This window comes from Lepus europaeus, chromosome 4 (genome assembly GCF_033115175.1).
Source record: "Lepus europaeus isolate LE1 chromosome 4, mLepTim1.pri, whole genome shotgun sequence".
In the NCBI taxonomy this organism is placed as follows: Eukaryota; Metazoa; Chordata; class Mammalia; order Lagomorpha; family Leporidae; genus Lepus; species Lepus europaeus.
In genome coordinates, this window is record NC_084830.1 from 143,659,999 (window position 1) to 143,680,799 (window position 20,801).

The following is a 20,801-nucleotide window of genomic DNA, read 5'->3' on the forward strand; positions in this document are numbered from 1 at the left end:
GCCGTGATAAGCACATTCAAGAGGCACGGAATGAGTGCTGGGCGCCCCTGTGCCAAGGACCTGAGCTGAGTGGGTGGCAACCCAGCACCACCGCAGAAAGCTCCGAGGGTGCAGCGCTGCCAGGAAGAGAGTAGCGTGCCTCCCTGGGGACCATGGCGGGGCAGTTCCGAGAACTGAGGCAGGGACCAGCAGCAGGCGCAGCTGGAAGGGGAGGCAGAGGTGGCAGGAAGAGATGGCCTTCGTGGGGCCTGGTGGGTCATATAAGGACAAGTCTTCATCCCGGAGCCACAGGCAGCAACCGTGAATAGGCTGATCTGTCACTGAAGTATGAAATCGCTTGAGCAAAGGATCTGGCAGGGTCCCAGGCCCACAGGAGGCAGCCAGTGAACATCGAGTGCCTCCCAAACACTCCCTGCCTAACGGGCCTCTGCATCTGGGCAGTGCACTTCATCAGCGGGCAGTCCCAGCAGCGTTTTCCTTTTCACGGAACCTCTGTAGCATGAATTAGTATTATTGAATCTAATGCCAGTTATCGCCCAAGTTAATTTAATAAAGAGGAATTCAAAGTATATTGGAAATTACAAGTTGTTTGCTGAATCACAAGATGATCTTATGTAGTACTTAAAATTTTATAAGTGTAATTAAATTGTTGTATCTTGATTTTACTTAGTTTTTAAATTTAATTTTATAATATGTATTCATGCCAAGATGAACCAGAAGCAACTAAAATAATACAAAACTGTATGGTAAAAGACATAAAGGAGGGCCGGCGCCGCGGCTCAATAGGCTAATCCTCCGCCTTGTGGCACCGGCGCCCCAGGTTCTAGTCCCAGTCAGGGAGCCGGATTCTGTCCCGGTTGCCCCTCTTCCAGGCCAACTCTCTGCTGTGGCCTGGGAGTGCAGTGGAGGATGGCCCAAGTGCTTGGGCCCTGCACCCCATGGGAGACCAGGAGAAGCACCTGGCTCCTGCCTTCGGATCAGCGTGGTGCGCTGGCCGCAGTGCACTGCGGCGGCCATTGGAGGGTGAACCAACGGCAAAGGAAGACCTTTCTCTCTGTCTCTCTCTCTCTCTCACTATCCACTCTGCCTGTCAAAAAAAAAAAAAAAAAAAAAAAAAGACATAAAGGATTGCAAGCTCAATCTCATAAATTTAGCTAAAATATGCCTTCAAGGAAGGCCGAGCACTCTGGAAACCACGTGCAGCTTTGAGCACATGGACCAACAGATTCACACTCACTGTCTGTGCTCCCACTGCAGATGTTTGGCTTTTCAAATTCTCATGTCTTTTCAAATGTTTCTGCAGTAATCCGTCAAGATAGTTTGCAAATGGTATCAATATTTAACCTAGGGCCGGCGCCGCAGCTCACTAGGCTAATCCTCTGCCTGCGGCGCCTGCACCCCTGGTTCTAGTCCCGGTTGGGGCGCCGGATTCTATCCCAGTTGCTCCTCTTCCAGGCCAGCTCTCTGCTATGGCCCAGGAGTGCAGTGGAGGATGGCCCAAGTGCTTGGGCCCTGCACCCGCATGGGAGACCAGGAGAAGCACCTGGCTCCTGGCTTCGGATTGGCGCAGCGCACCAGCCGTAGCAGCCATTTCGGGGGTGAACCAACAGAAGGAAGACCTTTCTCTCTGTCTCTCTCTCTCTCTCACTGTCTAACTCTGCCTGTCAAAAAAAAAAATTAACCTAAAATATTTCAGTGATGCATCTTACAATGCATACCTGCACAGAAAGCGAACAGCCAGCTGTGCTGCGCGAATAGTTCTGGTGGCCCAGCTACTTGACGAGCAGCAGCTCGGGGAACCATGCTCTGCCCAGGTACTCAGAGACCTTGGCGTGAGCTTCCTCCAGGCTGTCCTCGCCGTCGGGGGTCAGCACATCCTCCGTGACAGAGCTGGGTGAGCTCCTCCCCCATTGTCTCACGAACTCACGAAGGCCAGGCAGCTCACTTGGCACCGGCCGAGGCCCAAGGACATGAAGCTCTCACAGTGTCCAGCAACGCGGATCAGCTCTTTATCCAGAGGCTGCAGCCCACTGGCACACACCACCAACTCGCTGAGCCATGGACAGTGGCCGCCCAGCTGGCCCAGGATGGCTCTGCTCACCGCCCCACCGAAACACAGGTGCACGATGGGGGTCTCTTCTCGGAAGAACGTCTCCTCTTCATGTAAGAAGTACATGACAATGTTAATCCCGGGGGAGTGCCGGACGAGGGCGTCCCAGCTGCCCTTCCTGACCCAGGGAAAGCCGTCCATTCCATGCTCTCACTCACAACATCCACATGGAGACGCCCAGAGGAGTTCGTCACTCAGAAGGCAGTAAACCAAGGCCAGTTCTCCAAGGCATCAGCCGTGATCAGCGATGCCCAGGAGGCCTGTGGGAGATGGGGAGAAACCCTCGAGACCAAAGGATCGCAGGGACACCGAAGCGACCGTGATTGCAAAGGTGAGTGGGAATGGAGCTAAGCTCTATGCTGGTGAAAGAGGATTTTGAAATCCATGCCCTTGGGGCTGGCACTAGAAGGCACAGAAGGTAAAACTGCCGCCTGCCATGCAGGCATCCCATATGGGCACCAATTCAAGTCCAGGCTTCTCCACTTCCCATCCACTCTCTGCTATGGCCTGGGAAAGCAGTAGAAGATGGCCCAAGTCCTTAGGACCCTGCACTCATGTGGGAGGGCCCAGAGGAAGCTCCTTGTTCCTGGCTTTGGATCAGCTTAGCTCTGGCCATTGTGACCATTTGGGAAGTGAACCAGCAAATGGAAGATCGATCTCTCTCTTTCTCTCTCTCTCTCTCTCTCTCTCCCTCTGTAACTCTGCCTTTCAAATGAAGAAATAAATCTTTTTTAAAAATGTAAGAAATCTCACTGTTATTACTATGAAAAATCATTACTATGAAAAATCTTTAAAATGCAGAACTTACCAGTGGATGAAACACAAGGACACCTACTCATTTTCGGGAGTCTTAAGAGTGTGCTGTCACTGGCCACAAGAATCTTCAATTAAAGATCATCCACTGGGGGTCTTCAATTTTGATGGATGAAAATGACTTCAAGTTGACAAAAACTGTGAGCGCTGACACAAAAGGAGACTTGCGTGGCAACAAGAAAAAAAAATCACAAAAACATTACTGAAAAATCAACACCTTCAGCTAAATAATTAAAATGATGTTAATATATATGAACAGTACCATAGTAAAAGCAATCAACACATTACTGTTTGTTCCACTAGGAGACATTTTTATAAGAAAAGCTCTTTTTTAAAATATGTATTTATTTGAAAGGCAGAGTTACAGAGAGAGAGATGGAGAGAAACAGAGATCTTTCAACCACTGGGTCACTCCCCTCAGGGCCACAACGGACAAGGTTTGGCCAGGCTGAATCCAGAAGCCTGGAACTCCAATCAGGTCTCCCACATGGTTGGCAGGGGCCCAGAGTGCCTGGGTTGGAGTCCCAGCTCTGCTTTCAATCTCATCTTCTTGCTAATGCACACTCTGGGAGGTTGCAAGTGACAGCTTAAGTCAGTAGATCCCTGCTGCCTACCTGGGAGACATAAACTGAGTTCCTGGCTCCCAGCTTTAGACAGAGTCAGTCCCGGGCTTTGCAGGCTTTTGGGGAATGAACCAGTAGATGGGAGTTTCTCATATTCTCTCTCTCTCTGCCTCTCAGATTAAAATGTTAAAAAATAATCATAAAAATTTCATAAAACATGTTTTCCAGCTTTTTCAAACATAAGGATCTATTTTTTAGTATCAAAGTATATACTTATATTTATACCCTAGAACAGGAATTAGCCAATCACTCCATAATCTGTGTACCGTTTAGGAGCTAAGGATAGCTGAAAAGAGTATTTGTAAGGAGTAACATCTGGGGATAGAAAATTACCCGAAGTTCCAACTTCCATGTCCATAAAGTCTGCCTGGAACCCAGCCTTGCCCCTTCACTGACACCCTGTGTCACTCTCACACCGCAACACTGGAGGGTGAACCCTGAGACAGAACGACACAGCCCTCAACACCTCACTGAGTCACTGGACCTTCCCAACTTCTGACCTAGCATGGAGTTTTACTCTGTTTTATCCACCCTCATATCGTCAGTCCTATAATAGTAAGTGAAGCACGGGAGACAGTCAATAAAAATCTGTTTAAAATATACACGGATGTCACAATCTTCAGAGACATGCTTCTCTGAGTAAGTGCTCTAAACAAAGAAAATTCGAATTTTTATATGCTTTCAGGATTCATAAACTAAAGCCCACTTATAGCTTGAACTCAAAATAGGTAGAAGTTCAGATTTTTAAATCTACTACTTTTCTGGCAAAGAAAGAAAACCTAGAAACAAATTCTCTGTGGGATCGCTGAATGCATTTCAAAAATCAGTCTGGATTCTACTAAAAGTTCTATTGTCTCTATTAGAATGACTAAATCACTTACAAGTAGTCATTCATTTATAAGAATATTTACAGATTTCCACTTGTTGTAAACCAGTTCATGCAAATTAGACCTCTACCAAATTTTATGGTGCCAAAATAATTACAAAAAAAAAAAAAACCACGTTACTTTAAAAAAAGGAATATAAGATTTATGTCTTCATCAACTCTCGATGGACTGCTTTAGTCTTAAGGGATAAATTTAAGAACAGGAGTACATATTTCATTAGGAGAATGATAGAGTTGTTTAATACTTGAAAAAAAATGTGTATTTTCATTTTTATTTGAAAGGCAGAGAGACACAGAATCAGATGGAGAGAGATCTTCCAGCTGCTGATTCACTCCCCAAACAGCTGAAGCCAGGAGCTCAGAACTCAGTTTGGATCTCCCATGCAGGTGAAAGGGATCCAAGCACCTGGGACATCATCAGCTGCCTGCCAAGTGCACCAGCAGGAAGCGGGAATAGGAAGTGGAGCAGCCAGCCCTCAAACCGGGTGCTCCCATATTGGGATGCAGGTATCCCCCAAGCAGCAACTTAACCAATGCACCAGATGCTGTCCCCCAATGTCCAGCTCTGTATAAGCTTGGTGAACACTGTACTTTTACCTTATTTTTTCCTTAGTTTACAAACTAAAAAGCTGAATGTCAACTCTCAAATGTGCTGGAAGCCCCAGAGCTCATTTTAAACTGTGAAGACAGAGTTTGAAATGAAGTTGGCTAATTCCCAGGACCCAGTGCCAGTAACGGCACTGGCTAACCTCAAGCTGGCCCTGGAAGCTGATACGCCACATCAGAGATGCTTCTAGAATTTAGGAGGCACTTCAGGCCCGCCTCACTCTGTAGTTCATAACTGAGGAAATCATTACTTAGAAGTAGTGAGTTGTTGTGATTCCTTATGTCACTCTAATCCCCAATCACCCATTTTTTTTCAGTGTATCTGTTTTCCAAAGATAAACAGGCTTGCAGAAATGCCTGCTACAAGACAACCGGGACCCAGCTTACAAGCAAGAAACCACATCACCCTCCATCCTCTGCTCTAGGAAGGCTTCCACGCGCCAGCTTTACCGACAACCACAATTCAGCACTTCCCACCTGTCAGGCACGCTTAGTTCTGGATTTGTAACAGGAAGTCAAGTGAAAGCTCTTCCTCTTAGGAGTTTTGGTGTGTGGAGCAGAGAACAAACATACTAAACACATAAATAAGGTAGTTTCAAGTACTGACGAGTGACATCAAGAAGATAACACCAGTGGTGGAGTAACTGGAAGAGGGGCTGTGCCAGCAGAAGTGGCTCAGGACAGCCGGGGGACCCTAGTGGCGGCCAGACCGCTGTCGCGGAGGCTACTGGCGGCATTCTCATTCTGCTTGGTAATCCAGGCCCAGCCTACACCCGGGCACATGGCAGCAAACTCAGAAACTTCCTGGCGCAGGCACAGCTGAGACGCACACAGAGGCCCTGTGCAGTGTTGGTGGGCATCCCCGCTGCCCCCACTTCCTCCACCAGGTGCCTGGCAGTGGCAGGAGCTGGGCCGATCCGAAGCCAGGAGTCAGGAGCTTCGTTCAGGTCTCCCACATGGGTGCAGAGGCCCAAGGACTTGGGCCATCCTCTGCTGCTTTCCCAGGCCATGGCAGAGAGCTGTAGTGGAAGAACAGCCAGGATGAGAACCGGTGCACATACAGGATGCTAACGCCACAGGCAGAGGTGCAGCCTACTATGCCACAGCAGCGGCCCCTGTCAATACTATTTTTAAGCTTAAGTAATTTCTCCAAGGTAACTCCTGAGAAAGGTACTAGCATTATATTTCTTAATAGACTGCCCTGCACAATTTTATTGATCCCTTCAAGCTAAAATATAAATATTTTTCTGTTTACACAAAATGTCACAGATTATAGAGAAAGAGACAATGATAAATTAATTTTCCAACCATTTCTGAATTTTAATGAGACCATCCAGAAGAAGAAAGCCAAAGTCTGAGCTATTCAAATTATAGGTCGAGTCATACATCTTAATATATGCAAATAACTACAGAAAAAAGGAAACCATTTGGGATAAACCCCACAAAATTCATTAACTGCTTCAAAAGAAGGATCCAGATAAACAAAACTGCTGTTAATAACGTCAGTCAGTCATTCTCTCTACTGAGCGCTTTTTTCCTTCCTTTAAAGCTGACTGCAGGAGGGCGGCATGCCGCTTGATCATCTGTTGCATGAGATCGGGATGAGTGGGCTTAAAACAGGAAGCAGCTGTCTGGTCCAGCTCAAATTCAAACTTTCTCCAAAGGCCTGGGACATCAAAGACTTCACTCTACCTCCTGCACACGGAGGCTGCAGGCCCGATCTAGTAAGGGAAGATGCTGAGAACCACGCAGAGGCACATGGGAAGTCCCGTGCCCAGGACTGCAGACGTGTGCATTTGGTTCAGGGAAGAGCAGCAGCCAAGTTGTGGCTGTTTTGCTGCTGGTGAAGATGGGACAATGTCATTCACAACAGATGAACTGCTCCTCTTCGTTGTGTGAACATTAAAACCTGTTCAGGGGCTGGGTACTTTTTCTCACATTTCCATCAACCATTCACCTCCAACTGTTCACTAGAAAACGGAGACTAGTTGAACACATCTCGCATGTCCCTGAGCTGACAGGTGCGGCTGTGTGCCGGGGACACGGGGACGTGAGTGTGCACCTGCTCTCCCAGCACTACGGTCGACTGGTGAAATACATGGGTGCCAGCGCTGCGGCTCACTTGGCTAATCCTCCACCTTGCGGCGCCGGCACACCGGGTTCTAATCCCAGTCGGAGCACCGGATTCTGCCCCAGTTGCTCCTCTTCCAGGCCAGCTCTCTGCTGTGGCCTGGGAGTGCAGTGGAAGATGGCCCAAGTCCTTGGGCCCTGCACCCGCATGGGAGACCGGGAGAAGCACCTGGCTCCTGGCTTTGGATCAGCACGGTGCGATGGCTGCAGCGGCCATTGTGGGGTGAACCAACAGAAAAGGAAGACCTTTCTCTCTGTCTCTCTCTCTCACTGTCCACTCTGTCAAAAAAAAGAAAAGAAATACATGGGTGAATGCTACGACTGCAGCGGGGACAAGCTGCATGGGACAGAACAGAACGGCACAGCCTTTGGGTCTGTGTGTGGCAGAAGTGGCCGGGGACCCTTTCAAGAAGAAAGGCACCGGAAGCAGTGTGTGCACCGGTTTTCCTGGGCAATCTTGGCACCTTACTGTCTCCCAAAGGAGGAAGCGTAGTGCTGCAACTGTGCTGAGTCAGAACTCCTGGGAGTTCTGGGGTCAGTGCAGCACAGTTAGAAGCCCAGGGTAAGTTCCAGCTCTGTCCTGGCTGACCCTGGGATCCTGTCAGGGATAAACGCTCAACGCCTCAGTTTTCTCACGGGTACAGAAGGCAGAACCGCGGTACCTACGCCCTGAGGCTGCTGTGAGCGCTCAGTAAGCGCCGCGGTCTGTGATGTCACACTACCTCACCATACGTCCTCCAAAGTGTTCTTCTGAACTGTTCTCACTGCTTACACTAAAGCAAAATTCTAACAAAAAGTCAGAGGCTCTGCAGCAACCTTCAGATAACAGTCACCACCCAGGAGCTTAGGAGACATCGGGTAGGGCAGGAACAGAGTCAGCACAAGCAACAGCAAAGGCGTCCTGTCCCTCAGACAAGGAACAAGGAGTCTCCAGGTAGTAGGCGCCTTGGGCCACAGCCACAAGTTCCAACAAGTTTGAATTCCAGGTATATCCAAGTACATATCGGGGCTGGTGCTGGGGCGTAGGGCGTAGCGGGTAAAGCTGCCACCTGCAGTTCCAGCATCTCATATGGGCGCTGGCTTAAGTCCCGGCTGCTCGACTTCCCATCCAGCTCCCTGCTATGGCCTGGGAAAGCAGCACAAGACAGCCCAAGTCTTTGGGCCCCTGTAACCACAGGGGAGACCTGGAAGAAGCTCCTGGATCCTAGCTTCGGATCGGCCCAACTCCTGCTATTACGGCCATTTCGGAAGTGAGCCAGTGGATAGAAGAACTCTCTCTCTGCCTCTGTCTCTGCCTCTCTGTAACTCTGACTTTCAGATAAATAAATAAATCTTTTTTAAAAAGTATATGATTATCCTGTACATATATTTTATATAAGAAACTAAAGCATTTCAAGTATAATTATTTGAAAGGCAAGGTGATGGTGAGAGAGGTTCTAAACGTTAACTTTGGTTACCTATTTAACCCTCCTTTCATCCAGCAATGTTAGCAATGGACATATGGAACACTCAGTGTCATAACTGACACGGTTCTGCAAACCTAACGGAAGATTTATTTAATATGGGTGTATTTCTGACCTGTGATTCACTGTCTGACATTAAGCACTGCTTGACCATAACCCAGAAGCCAAAGTCAGCTACCTGCACGGCAACCTATGCACTGACTGAAAACTCCTCCTCCTCTGCTGGCTCTCACCTGCCAGCTCTTCATTCCTCTAAAACCACAGTACGCAGGGCTTTGAGGCACAGCCAGGGGAGCGCACGGGGGCTCAAAGTCCACCACCCACTGCCCCACTGTCACCGGGGACCCCGCTGCCAGCCACGGCCCTGGTTCTCAGGGACAAGGCTGCCCCTCCCAGCCTCATACCCCACTCAGCCATCAAGTGGCCACAGAGCACACTTTCAGAGGATGCTGGCACCAAGAAAGACCTGCCCCCTCCCTCAGGACACACCACTGTGTTCACCGTGGGCACTTTTCTGCTGAGTTCCCAGAATGGCCATTCTTCATGCTGGGGAACACTGACGCTATCTGCCACGTGTGTGCCCCCCACACGGGCAACAAGATGCTCACGAGCACCTGGCTCAGGTCGCTGACCCCTTCAGGGTCACATCCATTACTCAGCCAGTGGTTGAAGGAACTCGGCTGCTGTCACCGTCTGGAATTCTGAGGGCCAACAAGAGGACACAGGCAGAACAGGAGGCCCCATCGAGTGATGCACCACTTACAGAAAGCGAGAAAAATGGAGGCAGCTGCCTTCTACACTGTCATCAGGCTCTCCCTGCGTGGCCAAGTGAACACACCGAAGGTTCTTTAAAAAGCTTCACGTTTTCAACTGTCACAACAGACACCCCACGTAGAAAACCACAGGTAAGAGAGCAACAACTCAAAGCCGAGGCAGCTGTCTGGCACAGCAGTTAACACGCCCCTTAGGATGCCTGCATCCCATACCAGAGAGCCTGAGTGCCGAGTTCTGGCTCCACTTCCCATCCAACTTCCTGCTCTGCACCCCTGGAGGCAGCAAGTGATGATTCAAGTCCTTGGATCCCTGCCCACATGTGGGAAACTTGGATTCTGCTCTGAGCACGTGGCTTTGCCTGCCCCAGCCTCGGCTGCAGGCTTTTGGGGGGTGAACCAGCACATGGCAGAGCTCTCCCTCCCTCTCTCAGCTTTTCAAATAAAGTGAACCTAAGTAAAAATGTCTGTAAACTGATTCAAAACTGTCCCCAAAGTAGACAGATTTGTTGGAAGCAGCAAAACGAACCATGTTCAGAATAATTATTGAATGACCTTACCTAATCCATTTCTAAAACAGTACATGGAGAAATCAGATGGCTGCCGCACACAGATGACCCCTGCTAAGTGGTCTGGAAGCCCAGTCCTTGGGGCAAAGACCAGGAGGCACAGCCCAGACATGAGGGCAGCTCTGCCCCCAAACACAGCTTTGAATCACACATATTTCTAACAAAACAATCAGCTGTGCTGAGGGGCAAATATAATCCAAGCAGAGAGCAGAACAATTTGTGAGAGACGTTGTCAAAAACACTGACGGTCTTGGCAGCCCACGTGAACTGTGAGGTTCTCAGGGAGACAACAAGCTTTACAAAAAATAAAGATCCCACATCAACTGCGGTCTTCCTTTTTACTCGCTGGATATTATGCCTAGTGGTGGATTAAGCCTGTGATTAAAGTGGATTAAAATCACGTCTTTACGGGGCCAGCACTATGGCATCGTCAGCTAAGCCTCCGCCTGCAGAGCCAGCATTCCAAATGGCCACAACAGCCAGGGCTGGGCCAGGCCAAAGCCAGAAGCCTGGAGCTTCTGCTGAGTCTCCCTTGTGAATGCAGGGGCCCAAGCACTTCAGACATCTCCTGCTGCTTTCTCAGGCTCATTAGTAGGGAGCTGGATCAGAAGTGCAGCAGCTGGGGCTGGCAAAGTGGGTAAAGCCGCCGCCTGCAGTGCCAGCGTCCCATATGGGTGCCAGTTAGAGTCCAGGCTGCTCCACTTCCGAGCCAGCTCTCTGCTACCGCCTGGGAAAGCAGTAGGAGATGGCCCGAGTCCCTGGGCCCCTGCACCCGGAAGAAGCTACTGGCTCTTGGCTTTGGCTCAGCTTTTGCCGCTGCAGCCATCTGCGGAGTGAACCAGCGGATGGAAGACCTCTCTGTCTCTCCCCCTCTCTGTAACTCTGCCTCTCAAATAAAAAGTCTTAAAAAAAAAAAAAAAAAAAGGGAGAGAAGTAGGGGGATGGTGGAGGGAGGGAGAGGGAAAGAAGTGTGGTTATCTTCTTAGACCTCACCAAGGAAACACATGAAATCTGCTCTTAGATGAGTAAAAATGAGTAAGTCCAGAAAATCCCCAAATGAACTGGAAATATCGCCCAGCTTTCAAGGAGGGTTTACCTCAAACAAACCCTCCTCCAGCAGGGCCGGCCCTGGTCTTGGTGTCCTCACGCCTTCCATTCTGGCCAGCCCTTCACACATTCCCTCACAGTGCTGATTTTTAAATGAGCCGTGGGAAAACTGCGGCGTGCAAAGGGACAGGGCCCCAGCGGAAGACCCTGGGCCAGGAGCGGGGTCCAGGGGCCCGGGGCGGCCGCGCTCCGCTCCCCGCCGGCCGCCCACGCCGCCCGCAGGAGGAGCTGGGAGCCGCCCGGGCCCGGCCTCCGCTGCGCAGCCACCTCAGGGCGCCGATAACTAACGCGGTGGCTCCATCAAGGTATTTGCAACACGTTTCTGAGAGAAAACCATGGTAATTTAGTTGTCCACGTCATATCCTGGACACCGGCTCTCAAAAGGCGAGAGTCCTCCAACACGGGGAGAGCCAGAGCCCGCTTGCCGTTCCCGCAGTGCCGGAGGGGAACGCTGGCGCCCGCACCTGCACGCCGCCAGGTGTGCGGCCCTCAGCGAGCAGCAGCGCTCGCCTCACGCTCGCCGCAGACGGACGCCCCCGCGAAGCCCGCGCCTCAACGGCCAACCAACCAGGGGGCTGCCCCGACGGCCGGAGGGCCCTCTGCCCACCCCGGAGGAAAGGCTAACCTTCAAAGACATAACCGGGCCGCGGCGGGGTGCGAGAAGCACCCAGTCCTGGGGGTCGCGACTCGCGACGCTAAGCGCCCCAGAGCGCGTAGACCTCGCGCGTCCCACGGGCCGGCCCCGCGCTCGCCCCGCCCCAGACGCCCCGCCCCCAGAGGCCCCGCCCTGTCCCCGGAGACCCCGCCCTTGCCTCGCCCCGCCCCCAGAGGCCCCGCCCTGTCCTCGGAGACCCCCGCCCTTGCCTCACCCCGCTGCCGGAGGCCCTGCCCTTCTCCAGGGGCTCCAGCCCCGCCCCTCCTCGGATGCCCCGCCCTCACCTCGCCCCGCCCCCAGAGGCCCCGCCACGCCTCCAGGCCGCTGAGCATGCGTCGAGCGCTCCTCGCGCGTTTAGGCTCCGGCTCCGGAAGACCCGGGGACGCCCCCTAGGTGGCCGCGGCTGTTGGTGGTCAGTGGTTGTCCCGGGCCGGCTAGCCTCCACACACGGCGGTTCCGTGTGCAGGGTGGTTCACCTGCCGTCAGTATCCGACACGGGGAAGTTTCTGAACCCGCAAATTGGGAACAGCGCTGTCCCTGCTGTAGGGTTCCGGGGGGGACCCCGGCCTTCCGTGCACAGATTCGGAGCGAGAGCTAAGGTATTTCAAACTTCTTTCTTATTCCTCATTATTTTAAAAATCTGGGATCAGGGATCAGCTTTGTGGAGCAGCGGGTAAGGCCGCGGCCAGCAGCTCCGACACCCGCAAGGGCGCAGGTTCGAGTCCCGGCGGCCCTGCTTCTGATACCGCCCCGCTGGTGGCCTGGGAAAGCCGCGGAGGCAGCCCAAGTCCCTGGGAGCACCCATGCGGGAGGTCCAGAAGAGGCTTCTGGCTCAAACTTGGCTCAGCCCTGGCCTTTGTGGACATCTGGGGACGGAACCAGCAGGTGAGATATCTCTCTCTCTCTCTCTAATTCTTTCAAATAAAAAAATCTTTTAAAAAATCTGAAATCGAACTATACACAACATATTCGAATCTCCTCCTTTTGCTAACATTATGGAGTCTGTTTATGCTTTTCTTTTCTTTTTTGAAAGGTACCCTTACAGAGACAGACAGAAGGAGAGACAGCGAGAGGGGTCTTCCATTTTCTGGCTCACTCCCCAGATGGCCGCAAAGGTGGGGCTGGGCCAGGCTGAAGCCAGGAGCCAGGAGCTGCTTCCAGGTCTCCCACATGGCTGCAGGGGCCCAAGCACTTGGGCCATCCTCCGCTGCTTTCCCAGGACATCAGCAGGGAGCTGGATTGGAAGAGCAGCCGGCACACAAACCGGTGCCCATATGGGATACCGGCCATGCGGGTGGCGGCTCAGTCTACTGTGCCACAACACTGATCCTCCCTTATGGTTTTTTTTTTGTTAACTTTGTTGAGGTAGCATTGATAAAATTACCATTCCTGATATTGACAGTTCATGTCTACACTCCTATCTGATCAGCCTAGTTCAAGGCCATCAATTTTGTTGATCTTCTTCAAGGGCCAATTTTTGGTTTCATTAACTTTTTCTGCTTTTTTCCCCATTTTAAATTGATTTTCTTTTATTTATTTATTTATTTATTTTTTGATTTTTGACAGGCAGAGTGGACAGTGAGAGACAGAGAGAAAGGTCTTCCTTTTGCCGTTGGTTCACCCTCCAATGGCCGCCGCGGTAGGCGCGCTGCGGCCGGCGCACCGCGCTGTTCAGATGGCAGGAGCCAGGTGCTTCTCCTGGTCTCCCATGGGGTGCAGGGCCCAAGCACTTGGGCCATCCTCCACTGCACTCCCTGGCCACAGCAGAGAGCTGGCCTGGAAGAGGGGCAACTGGGACAGGATCGGTGCCCCGACCGGGACTAGAATCCGGTGTGCCGGCGCCGCAAGGCAGAGGATTAGCCTAGTGAGCCGCGGCGCCGGCCTTAAATTGATTTTCTTCTCTGCTCTTTCTTTCCTTTATTTTGGGTTTCAATTATTATAGTTTTTCTAGTTTCTTAAGGTGAAAGCTGAGTCCACAGATTGAGGTCTTTCTTTTTTTACTACAGGCAGTAGTGCAGGAGCATCCTGAGTGCCACCTTAGCCGCCTGTCCCTAACCTCAGGGGTCCACAGAACTCCGCGCGAGCCCCCTCCCAGGCAGCAGTTCTGGAATTTTCCCCAGGCTGTATCTGGAGTTCTCACTTCTCTCCTGTCTCTCGGGAGCACTGTCTTTTCCTGCTGGGTGTCTGGCCTTGAGAGTCATTGTTTCAAGTACGTGTCCTTTTAATTTTTTTTTCTTGTTTTGTTCTCATGTAGCTGTAATCCAGTCTGTGTTTCTCTGTCTTGGCTGGAATGAGACATCTCCTCACACCATGTACTGGTGGCCTCGTGAGAGAGTCCCTTGTATGGAAAATCAGTTTCTTAACTATTCTGCTATTGCTGGGCACTCAGGTTTTGCTATTATGAAGTGTGCTGTGAACATCGTGTATCTGGGTGAACTTCTGTGACTGTTACTGAAGACTGTTTCTAGAAATGGAATTACTGGTTAAAATGTTTGTGATTTTGATGGAAATAGTCAAATCTAAAATCATGTTGGTTAGATAATTATGATATACTTAATTTTCAAAATAGAGTATAGAAATACTCCTATAATAATTTAAAAAGGAATCTCTGTATAGTCTTTTTGCTAGAGGTGGCATTGTTATCAGACTTTGAGTAAATAGTGATTCTGGTCATTTGCATGTATAAGCTACATTACACTGCAACAACACACGGCTGCAAGACACTGGTTTGACCTAACCCAGACTTATTTCTCGGTCGTGCCACATTTCTGTCATGGGTCAGCTGAGACCTCTGGTCCTCACTGCCTTCACCCTAAGACCGAGGGTGATGCAGCAGCCTCTCACAGAGGGAGACAGCGGAAGCACACAGTTACCTGAAACTTCTAACAGCATGTCCATTCCATTCTCATTTCATGGCAAAAAGGTCACATCTCACTTTAAGTACATGGGGAAGAACAGTGCTCTCACATGCTTGGAGGGAGAAAGCTGGACTATTTAGCAACACCTGTGCTGACTGTCGACTAGTAAGACTGGGCACCGAGAATTGCATCCAAAACATTTGCAAGCATGCACTGATATTTCACTCTCGGGAGGCAGGTGCTATAAAGTGACAGAGCGTGCAGTCCCCAATGCCACCCACAGTCTGACACCACCTGTGGCGTTCAGGCCATCATCAAATTCAACAGTCCACTAGAAGGACTCAGAACTCACTGGATGCTGTCATACTCGTGGTTATGGTTTTTACAATGAAAATAAAACAAATTAAGATCAGCCTAGGGAAGAGACATGTGGGGCAGAATCCAGAAGACTTCCAGGGAAATCACTTTTTCTAGACTCTGCCGCACGGCAGTGCTGCCAGCCAGGAAGGCGTGCCAGAGTCCCCACGAGGGCTTGGTCAAACGAGGGCTGGTTCTGACCGCCTGGGTGGTTGACCTTTCGTCTCCATGCAACCCCATCACCAAGGTCAAGCTGATTCTGTCTGGACCAAAGCCTCCACCACACACTCACTGTTAGACCATCCCGAGTGGCTAGAGGACCCCAGGCGAACACAGCCAACATCCATTGGGCATGATATTCCAGGGATTAAGAGATCACCTCCTGGGTGCTGAAGGCCAAGCTAAGGTTACTTCCTTTTAATCACACAAGGGTCAAATCCTATTTCATGCAACCACATTTCAGAACTCCACAAGGAAATTGCTCATATACCCTACTGAAAAGAATAAAAAGGTGATAAAGCACCTTGGAAAGAAATGGAAGATGTCCCAAGTCCTTGGGTCCCTGCACTCACATGCAAGACCTGGATGAAGCTCCTGACTCTTGGCTTTGGCCTGGCTCAGCCCTGGCCATCATGGCCATTTAGGGAATAAACCATTGGATGGATGGAAAATCCCTGTCTCTCTGTCCCTCTCTCTCTCTCTCTCCTAACTCTTTCAAATAAAATAAATAAATCTTTTAAAAAACAAATTTGATTTTTACTATTTGAAAGGATGCATAATCTGTTTTCTAAATAGATTAACATTTTTGCTTATGCAAAAATTTTTTTTGAGTTATAGCTCTCAGTTCATGTTCTTTTAGATTAAATTTTCCCTAAAGGAAATTAGGAAAACAACCATTTAGCTTTACTCGAAGATTAAGGCTATTTGTTTTAATGACCACAAATCGCTGCTAGCGTCTCTAAATGCGGAAGCACTTGCTGCTGTTTGCAGTGTCCTCACAGTGTGAAGCCCCTGCAAATGGGGGATAGTGAAATAAGCATTTCTAAATGGGCCAGGCTTTGTCATCGCAGTCAACATTAACTGATTCAGAGCCACTTCCCTGTTTTGAAGAGTGAATAAACTCAAGGGCATTGGATCCAGAAAGTCATTAACACCGTGTGCTCCTATGGCGTGGTTGCCTTGTCCTGTACAGCTTTGTGGCTCCGGACATACTGGTTTTTTAAACAAGGGAGAAGGGTGATGTTAAACTGATGCTTTTCACTCATGCTTTTCCAGTCAAGCTTTCACATTGCAAAATCTTTAAAATGCAACACTGATTGGTGTTTTCTGATTTTGTAGATAACACGGTTTTAAGAGCTGCAACTCAAGGAAAATAATTCTGCACATACATTTTGTTTGCAAAGAAACATGATTTTCTTGCCTTGTGGGACAAAAAGTCTCAAAGGAATACTTTCTTAATCTAGAGATAATTTTTTGCAGTCACTTTATTTATGAAGGGTAACAACCCTGTATTATTACTTTGAGTGTCAGCACTTGAGATCATTGAGAGAAACCAGGGCATTCAAGACAGTTAATGAAAGTGGCTTAGTAAGTGCCGGCGTGGGTTAACACCCTGGCCTGAAACGCCAGCATCCCATATGGATGCCAGTTCAAGATCTGGCTACTCCACTTCCGATCAAGCTCTCTGCTATGGCCTAGGAAAGCAGTGGAAGGTGGCCCAAGTCCTTGGGCCCCTGCACCCACGTGAGAGACCTGGAAGAAGCTCCTGGCTTCGGATTGGCTCAGCTTGTGGCCAGTTGGGTAGTAAACCAGTGGATGGAAGACCTCTCTCTCTCTCTACCTCTCTCTACCTCTCCTCTCTTCTGTGTAACTCTAACTTTCAAATAAATAAATAAATAAATCTTTAAAAAAAAGAAAGTGGGTTAGTAGATTATGTTTTATAGCTGTCCCAGTGATCAACTGTTTTCAAGAACTTTTCAAAAAGTAGGCATTAGGAAATTGGAAAAAATATCAGTTTGTTTTCTTGGAACAAAAATTTTAACACTGAAATATTTTCCTTATAAAGAACAGTGTACCCTTTCAAGGTCCTGCATATATATTTAGAGGTTTTTACTTTAAAAAATTTGAGAGGAGGAAGGAGAGTGAGAGTAAGAGCGGGAGAGAGATCATGAGAGAGAGAGAGAGAAAGAGAGAAAGAGAGAGAGGGAGAGGGAAAGCCTGTGCTAGCACTGCCATAGAGAGAGAGAGAGAGAAAGCCCGTGCTGGCACTGCCATCCAGGGGTTATTCCCCAAATGCCTGAAACGACCGAGACTGGGCCAGGCGAAAGCAGTGAGCCAGAAACTCAGTCCAGGGCTCCCTGTGCAAGGCGAGGACCCAACTACTTGAGCTATCCCCTGATGCTTCCCAGGGTCTGCACAGACAAGAAATTGAAATTAGAAGCCAGAGGCTGGAATTGAACCCAGGTACTCCAACATCTCTCTCTCTCTCTCTCTCTCTCTTTTTTTTTTTTTTTTTTTTTGACAGGCAGAGTGGACAGTGAGAGAGAGAGAGACAGAGAGAAAGGTCTTCCTTTGCCGTTGGTTCACCCCACCCCCACCCCTGGCCACCATGGCCGGTGCACCGTGCTGATCCGAAGCCAGGAGCCAGGTGCTTCCCCTGGTCTCCCATGGGGTGCAGGGCCCAAGCACTTGGGCCATCCTCCACTGCACTCCCGGGCCACAGCAGAGAGCTGGCCTGGAAGAGGAGCAACCGGGACAGAATCCTTCGCCCCGACCGGGACTGGAACTCCGTGTGCCAGCGCCGCAAGGCGGAGGATTAGCCTATTGAGCCGTGGCACCGGCACTCCAACATCTTAACCAGTTAGGACAAAAGCCTTTGCCCAGGGCAGTAACTTTGTTTCTGGCAAGTTCTTATATGTTAATTCAACATCTTTGAATCTTAAAGTTGAAAATTAAGTACAAAGAAGTTTGATTTATTGGTTTTAGAAAGAAACTTCTCCCAAAAGTTTTAAAATGATGATTATTCAGTAATAGAAGGAAGATGCTGTATTACCAGTTGAGCAGACTGAAATCGCTAAGTAGAATAATTGCCAGAGGAAACAGAAAAAATAGCGTAACATTTCACAGAATTGAGATTTAGAACACAGCAGAGCAGTGGACTGCCAGCAAAGGCCCCAGGCAGTTTGTGACAGAAAAGGGCATCCCTTTGTTACCAAGTTACTAAGAATACAGCAGACTCCTGGACATCAAGGTCTGCCCCCCCCCACCCCCTGGGGGGCTGTGTAACTGCTGCAGGAGTCTGTGCTGACCACAATTCTTCCCTACCAGGTTCACATCTCCCATCCACCAAGCGTAAGGAGCACAGACAAGGAAGAGCGTGTAAAGCAGAGACACTTTCCCAAAACAAAGCAGAGAAAGCAAACGCGAAAGGAAAAACTCTCTGAAGGAGGGAGCGGCTGTGAGGGCTGAATGCCCGGCGTTTCATGGGCTGTAAAAGGGGACGTTCTGATTGGTTAATTGGATGATCGTTTTCTCAGGTCCTGTGAGACTCATCTCCAGAGAGTGGACGAAGTTCCTGGCTCCTGGCTTCAGATAGGCTCAGTTCTGGCCATTTCAGTCATTTGGGGAGTGAACCAGTGGATGGAAGACATCTCTGGCTCTACCTCTCTCCGTAACTCTGTCTTGCAAATAAATAAAATAAATCGTTAATGAAAAAATAGAAACTATAAGAGAACACAGCATGTGTGACTTCTACATGTCCCTGTACATTCTCCCTATATAGACTGAAATGACACACATCAACACTGACAGTTGAGTGACATCTCCAGCCTTTGTTATTTGAACCTTACAAAGATGAAGCAGGCGAAACCCCTCGCGTGCCCACGGGCACATGTGGAATGTCACGGAGGTCTTCTGCAGAAGTCCAGTCTTTTGAGGATGCACAAAGCTATGTGTTCAGGGCAAAGATTTCCCCCTCAAGGAGGGAAATGTGAAAAGGAGAACTATTTCCCTCCCACCATGGTCACTCTCAGCATGCATGTTCCGCTGGGGTCAAATCACAGAGTCCACCTTACATCCCCAGATCCTAGCTGAGCCTTTTGCCCTTCTGTTTAATAAAGGGAGTTTCTCAACAGAGAAAGTTTTCATGCTCATTTGCCTTGATCAACGTCTATCACATGTTCTTACCTTCAGGGAACTTTTCAAACCTTTAAAAGGAAATCACAACCCCATTCACTATTGAGTGAAGCATTTTTCATTACGAGCGGATTGCTATTGAGTCACGTCCTGAAAGCGTGTTGTTACTTGTGGTAAAATAATTATACAGAAGCTTTGGGAGAGGGCCCAGCCAGGCTCTTAAATTGATGCACCTCCCTTTGGAACAGAGCTTTAGTTTTCAATCTGGGGAAATTTGCTAATATTAGACATGCAGAAATGCACACACACATACATTAGCTACACATAGATGACAGACAGATGTTGTCTTCAACAGGCATTGGGAATGATATGCAAAACTTCACTGTCACCTGAGTATAGTTTGGTTGCATTTCTTTGAATTACCTGGCTAGAAAATTGTGCTAGAAAGTTAATCTAATAAGTCACTGCATTGTTATTACAAGGAAGCTTAGCTTTCCATTCCGTTTTCCAGAGACATTTTATACGACACTCATAGCATCAACGTTTTCCTGAATTGTTCCCAAGTTGGAGTTAGAGCATTATCCACTCAGAAAAAGTAATGAATTTCAGCAAAAGATCCATTTTACAACAGAGATTCCTTCAAATTCTGGAAGTCATACAAAACCCATTTTCCCGTTTAATTTAGACTACTCACTTGTATTATAGAAATATGCTGAGAAGTATAATTATGATATTTCTGAATTATGCAGAAAAAAATCTCCAAAGAGGTTTTTAAATCAAATACTTTGAATTTTAAACTTTGATGTGCAGACTCTTTTTATTTATTTGAAAGACAGAATTACAGAGAGAGCGAGAGCGAGAGCGAGAGAGAGATATCTTCAGTCTGCTGGGGTTCACTCCCCAAATGGCCACAACAGCCAGGGCTGCACCAGGGCAAAGCCAGAAGCCTGGAGCTTCTTCTGAGTGTCCTGTGTGTATGCAGGGGTCCAGGCACTTGAGACATCTTCCAAAGCTTTCTCAGACGCATTAGCAGGGAGTTGGATCAGAAGTGGAGCAGCCGGGTCTTGAACCAGCACCATATGGGATGTTGGCATTGCTTAACATGCTATGCCACAATGCCGGTCCCTGGCCTGCAGATTTTTATATCCAAGTTTCTATTTGACTTCTGTTGGATTTCTAGCTGTGATCTTATGCTTATGTCCAAAGAGAATTCCACATCTGTTTTTCCAAACTTCCAAAACTTGCTTCCTCTGCTGTCCTCTCATCTCCATAAATAGCAATTCCATTTTTCAAGGCCCCCAATTTTGGAATTATCTTTGGCCTCTCTAGGTTCTTTCACATTCTCCATCCCTCTGCCAGCAAATTCTCTTGAGTTCGACCTTCGCAACATCCCGATTCTGCCCACTTATCACCCTGCCCACCACGATCCTCTCTCAGCTGGCACGTGCGGTCATCTCGGCCCCTGCTCTTGCCCCCGCAGCATCTTCTTAACACAGTAGCCAGTGCAGTCCTGTGAAAATCTCAGCTCAGGGAGCTCCTCTGCTCACAGCCCTCCAACGGCCTCCTCCCCCTCCCAGTACAAGCCAAGTCCTCACGAGGATCTATGACTGTCCCCGTCTGTCCTCCCTATGCCCCCTCCCTTTCCAACTGCATCTGTTCACCTCCCCCTCACTATCCCCTTCTGCTCCACCCCGGGGCCTTCTCCTGCTGCTCCTCAAAC

General features: G+C 49.2%; 1 pseudogene; it reads right to left on the reverse strand.

The window, feature by feature from the left end:
- Nucleotides 1-1,772: 1,772 nt before the first annotated feature.
- On the reverse strand, nt 1,773-11,763 carry LOC133758807 (F-box/LRR-repeat protein 21-like; annotated as a pseudogene).
- Between the last annotated feature and the right edge of the window lie 9,038 nt (nt 11,764-20,801).